Here is a 5739-nt window from a genome sequence, read left to right as displayed (position 1 = left end):
TTGTGGTTCCATATGAATTTTAGGTTTATCTCTTCTACTTCTGTGAAAAAACATCATGAATATTTTCATAGGGTTTGCATTAAATCTTTAGATTGCTTTGGGTAGTATGGCCATTTTAGCCATACTAATTCTTCCAATCCAAGAGCAGAGAAATCTTTCTATTTTTTATATCATTTTCAATTCCCTTGATCAATGTTTTATGGTTTTCAGAGAATAGGTCTTTCGTCTCTTTTGTTAAGTTTATTCCTATGTATTTTACCCATTTTGATGAGATATTAAATGGGATTTTTTTTACATTCTCTTTCTGATATTTGGTTATTAGTGTATAGAAAACAAGAGATTTCAGTATATTAATCTTGTATACAGCAACCTTCCTGAATTCATTTATTAGTTTTAATTTTGGGGGGTGGAGTTTTTAGGGTTTTCCTTATCAAGTATCATGTCACCTGCAAATAGTGAAATTTTTACTTCTTCCCTTCAAATTTGGATGCCTTTTATTTCTTTTTGTTATCTGATTGCTGTGGCCAGGACTTCCAAAACTATGTTAAATAGAAGTGGCAAGAGTGTGCATCCTTGTCTGGTTCATGAATTCAGAGGAAATGTTTTCAGCTTTTCACTGTTGAGTATGAAGTTAGCTATGAATTTGTCATAACTGACTTTTATTATTATGTTGACAGATGTTCCTTCTATACCTATTTTAATGAGAGCTTTTATCATTAATGGATGTTGAATTTTGTCAAATGCTTTTTCTGGGTCTCTTAGGATGATGATTTGAATTTTATACTTTTGTTAATGTGTTGTATCACATTGATTTGCAAGTGTTGAACTATCCTTGTGACCCTGGAAAAATCCTTTTTATATATTACTGGATTCTGCTTGCTAATATATTGCTGAGGATTTTTGCATCTGTATTCATCAAAGATATTGGTGTGTAATTTTCTTTTCTTTTCTTTTCTTGTAGTGTCTTTGGTTTTCGTATGAGGGTAATAGTGGCCTTGCACAATGAATTTGGGTGTGCTTTTGGACTAGTCTGAGTGGGATAAGTATTCGTTTTTCTTTATATATTTGGCAGAATTCCCTTGTGAAGCCATCCAGGTCTGGACTTTTGTTTGCTGGGAGGTTTTTTTTAAATTTAATTACAATTTCTATTTCACTACTAGTGATTAGTCTGTTAAAGTTGTCTGTTTCTTCTTGATTCAGTCTTGCCAGGTTGTATATTTCTCGACATTTGTTCACTTCTTCTATGATGTCCAAATAGTTGGCATATAACTCTTCATACTATTCTCTTTTTTTTTACATCTTTATTGGAGTATAATTACTTTACAACGGTGTGTTAGTTTCTGCTTTATAACAAAGTGAATCAGTTATACATACACATATGTTCTCATATCTCTTCCCTCTTGTGTCTCCCTCCCTCCCACCCTCCCTATCCCACCCCTCTAGGTGGTCACAAAGCACCGAGTTGATCTCCCTGTTGTATGTGGCTGCTTCCCACTAGCTATTTTACGTTTGGTAGTGTATATATGTCCATGCCACTCTCACACTTTGTCCCAGCTTACCCTTCCCCCTCCCTATATCCTCAAGTCCATTCTCTAGTAAGTCTGTGGTTTTATTCCTGTATTACCCCTAGGGTCTTCATGACATTTTTTCCCCTAAATTCCATATTTATGTGTCAGCATACGGTATTTGTCTTTCTCATATTATTTTATAATTATTTGTATTTCTGTGATATTCATTTTTATTTCTCCTCTTTGACTTCTGATTTTGTCAGAGCCTTCTCAATTTTTTTTCAGTAAGTCTAACTAAAGGTTTGTCAACTTTGTTTACCTTTTCTAAGAACAAGCTCTTAGTTTCATTCCTCTTTCTATTATCTTTTCAGTCTCTATTTCACTTATTTCCACTCTGATCTTTATTATTTCCTTCCTTGTATTGACTTTGGGCTTCTTTTTTTCTTATTTTTCTACTTCCTTTAGCTGTTAGATGAGATTGTTTGTTTGAGATTTTTCTTGTTTTTTGAGTTGGTCTGCATTGTTATAAACTTCCTTCCTGGTACTGCTTCTGTTATATTCCATAGTTTTGCTATGTCATATTTTCATTTGTTATTTTCCTTTGCATATTTTTTTTCTCTTTTGATTTCTTTGTTGACCTAATAGCTGTTCAGCAGCATGTATTTCAGTCTCCACATATTTGTTATTTTTTTCAGTTTTCTTTTTGTAGTGGATTTCTGGTTTCATACCATTGTGATCAGAAAACATTCTTGGTAAGATCTCAACCTTCTTAAATTTATTTTGTTTTGTTTCTCAGCATATGGACTATCCTTGAGGGTGTTCCATTTGCACTTCAGAAGAATGTGTATTCTGCTGCATTTGGATGGAATATTCTGTAAAAAATCTATCAAAGCCATCTGATCTAATGTTTTATTTAGGGTTCCAATTTCCTTGTTGATTTTCCGTCTGGATGATCTATCCATTGATATAAGTGGGGTCTTAAATTTCCATACTATTCTTGTCTTGCTGTCAATGTATCCCTTTTAGCCTGTTAATAATCACTTTATATATTTTGGTGTTCTTATGTTAGGTACGTATATATTATTCACTGTTATGTCTTCTTGATGTAATATCCCCTTTGTTATTATATATTATCCATATTTGTCTCTTTTTTCCTTTTTTGGCTTGAAATCTCTTTTGCCTCATATGAGTATGGCTACAACACTTTCTTTTGGCTGATATTTGCTTTTTTGATTAGAGTATCATCTTCCTTCTCTTCACTTTTAGTCTATGTTTGTCTTTACAGCTGAGATGTGTTTCCTGGAGGCAGCATATAGTTGAGTCTTGTTTCTTCATCTTTCCATCCACTTTTTGTCTTTTGATGGGTGAATTCAATCAATTTATATTTAAGGTGATTATTGGTAGATGAGACAGTACTGCCATTTTATCTTTTGTTTTCTGATTGCTTTATATGTCCATTGTTTCTCTTCTCTTGTGCTTCCATCTGCCATTTTTATTGTTTCCTCTTTTTTGTGCTTTTTTTTTTTTTTGGTCTCTGCTCTATATTTATATTTTGTGGTTACCCTGAGGCTTGTGTGTAACTTCATAGATAAAATAGTCATTTTTCTGCTGACAACATCTAATCTTCATTTACCTAAACAAGTTCTGTCCTTTTCTTCTTCCCCTCTTATGTTCTTGTTGTGTTAAATTATCCCTTTTTATGTTGTGAGTTTGTTACTAAACTGAGATGGCTATAGTTACTTTTCAGCTTTATTTTTCTTCCCTTTAAAGTTTATACTATAGTAAAATTTTTGAATACCTTTTCTGATAAAGATTTGCAATTTTCTTGTTCTGTCTCTTTGTTACCTTGCTTACAGTTTTGTGTATTTTTGCTATTTTGTTTCTGGTAGAAGAGCTTATTTCAACGTCTCTTGTAAAGCATGTCTAGTGTAGATGAACTACCTCAACTTTTGTTTGTGTGCGAAACCTTTACTTTTCTTCAGAACTGAATCATAACTTTGCTCAATAGAGTATTCTTGGGTTATAGATTTTAGCTTTCAATATGTTGAGAATTCCATTCCACTCCCTCCTAGACTATAAGATTTCTACTGATAGCCTAATGGGATTTCCTTTCTAGGTTACTATACTTTTTATCCTGGCTGCCCTTAAAATTATTTCTTTGTCATTGACTTTTGACAATTTTAATTTATGCATGTTGGAGGTTTCTAGCATTGAAGTAATTAGGTGTTGTCTTAGCTTCAAGGACTTGTATATTCAGTTCCTTCCCCAAGTTTGGGAGGTTCTCAGCTATTATTTCATTGAATTATCTCTCTACTCCCTTCTCCCTATCTTCTTCTGAGATATCCATTATCCTAATGTTGCCCTTCCTAAAAGAGTCTGATAGGTCTCATAGCATTTCCCCCATGGTTTTTTATATCTTATTTCTCTTTCCTCTTCTACTTGTATCATTTCTAGTTTTCTGCATTTCAACTCACTAATTCTCTCTTCCATATTGGTCTGCTCTATTTCCAGTGCTTTCTAATGCATTCTTCATCTTGTTTTTTGTGTTCTTCAGCTCCAGAATTTTGAAATGGTTCTTTTTTTTTCTTTTTCAGGGGAGTGTGAGTGCTTTTTATTCCATGCTAAAGAGAGGAGAGGGTCTCTGAGGAACACTTGGGACTGGCTAGGGACTCGTAAGAAAGGTAGACAAGGCTTCCTAAGCATGCTGTGCCTTTTTGCAGACCTGCCCCATATATCTAAAGTCCACGGTAGATCCTGGGTCTAGAACACCTTCATCAAAAGAAATGAGGGTATGGGATTCCCAGAGACTGGCTTCCAGTCAGACAGGGAAGGCCAGTGCCTGATGGATTGGAGCCAGGTCTCCCTCAGTTAATAGTATCCATGCCTGTCAACATGAACTTCAGTTATCTTGCCCTTACAGTAGAGTCCCTGGCTGTGTAACTCTGTGTCAGAGATGCTGCTGTCACAGGACCTCCTTTCAAGGTGACACTAGGAAACTACTCTCTGAGTCCATCCTCAGCAGTTGAGACAGTGACAGGTTAACTGAAGAGCCTCCTTAGCTTCTTCCTCTTGACCTTCAACAACTGAGGTCTCTGCATAGTGCCTGAAGTAACTGTGGGCTCTTTTTCAGGCACTGGGAGGGATGGTGATGTGGAGACCTGCTCTTCTGGCCAGTTCCTTGTGAGTAGGAACTGCTTGAGGTCTGGGGATCTCCAGTGCCTTGAAGCTTCTGTCCTACTTGGATCTTTTGTCTGGTGACTGCCATATACAGACTCTGTAGATTTGTGACAAAGGGTTTTCCATCACCAACACTGCATGCCTCTGGTAGTTTCTCTACCATAAATTGTTCCAAGAAGGAATTCTCTTCAAATGGCTCTGTCTTCAACCGATCTTGGCTCAGCATAGCCCCACTCTCCTGGTAGTTCTGGATCTCTAGATCTTACATACGAAGCAATGTCGCTAGGTCCCTCACTTGGCACTGAAGTGCCAGACTCATAACCATCAGAAGATGAATCAAATGTTGGGAGACCAGTGAAGGGCTAGCTAAGATGCAGTGGAAATTCCAATAGAATGGGAGACCAGAGAGCTCACTCCACACCCAGAATATCAGTGCCTCTGCCACACGATCACAGGAGAATGTAGCTTTGCCAGAGCAAGCAGTGTCCTTCAACAATGGGTAAAGCAGATCATCCAAATGACAAAGAAAAGCCTCAGGAGGAGGAGTCAGGTGCTTGTTCAGCTCCTTGGCTTGCTGGCTGATCACACTAGTGTCCACCTGTTCATGCCACACCTGTTGAAGATCTGAAACCAGCAAGGCATAGCCCTGTTTAGTGATATAAGCCTTGGCCAAGAGGGAGTTCTTGGCAAGCTGTAGTCATGCCCACGGCTGCATCAGCAGACCTTGTTCCAGTTCCTCCATCGTGAGCGGCCTCAAGAGCTCTCACTCTCCCCGCAGCAAGCTGGCCCACCCATGCAAACTGAAAGGTGAAATGGTTCCTTTATAGAATTTTAATTTCTTTGATAAAATATTTCTCTATCCATTAGTTTTATTCCTGAGTTCACTGTATTGCCTTTCTGAGTTTTCTTGTAGCTCCTTGAATTTCTTTATAAGAGCTACTTTGAACTCTTTATCAGTATGTTTGCAATATTCCATGCCTTTGAGTTTGGTTGCTGGAGAATTGTTTCCTTTTTGTGATATTATTTTATCATGATTTTTCATACTGTTCAGGGA

General features: G+C 36.9%; 1 pseudogene across 1 annotated transcript; it reads right to left on the bottom strand.

Moving 5' to 3' along the window:
• Nucleotides 1–4546: 4546 nt before the first annotated feature.
• Nucleotides 4547–5427, bottom strand: LOC307069255 (non-homologous end-joining factor 1-like; annotated as a pseudogene). The gene has a single exon. The product of its transcript is annotated as a non-homologous end-joining factor 1-like (transcript).
• Between the last annotated feature and the right edge of the window lie 312 nt (nt 5428–5739).

The sequence above is a fragment of the Hyperoodon ampullatus genome (genome assembly GCF_949752795.1).
Source record: "Hyperoodon ampullatus genome assembly, chromosome: X".
In the NCBI taxonomy this organism is placed as follows: domain Eukaryota; kingdom Metazoa; phylum Chordata; class Mammalia; order Artiodactyla; family Ziphiidae; genus Hyperoodon; species Hyperoodon ampullatus.
The sequence above is the reverse complement of the archived record's forward strand: the minus strand, read 5'-3'. Positions and strand labels throughout refer to the sequence as shown.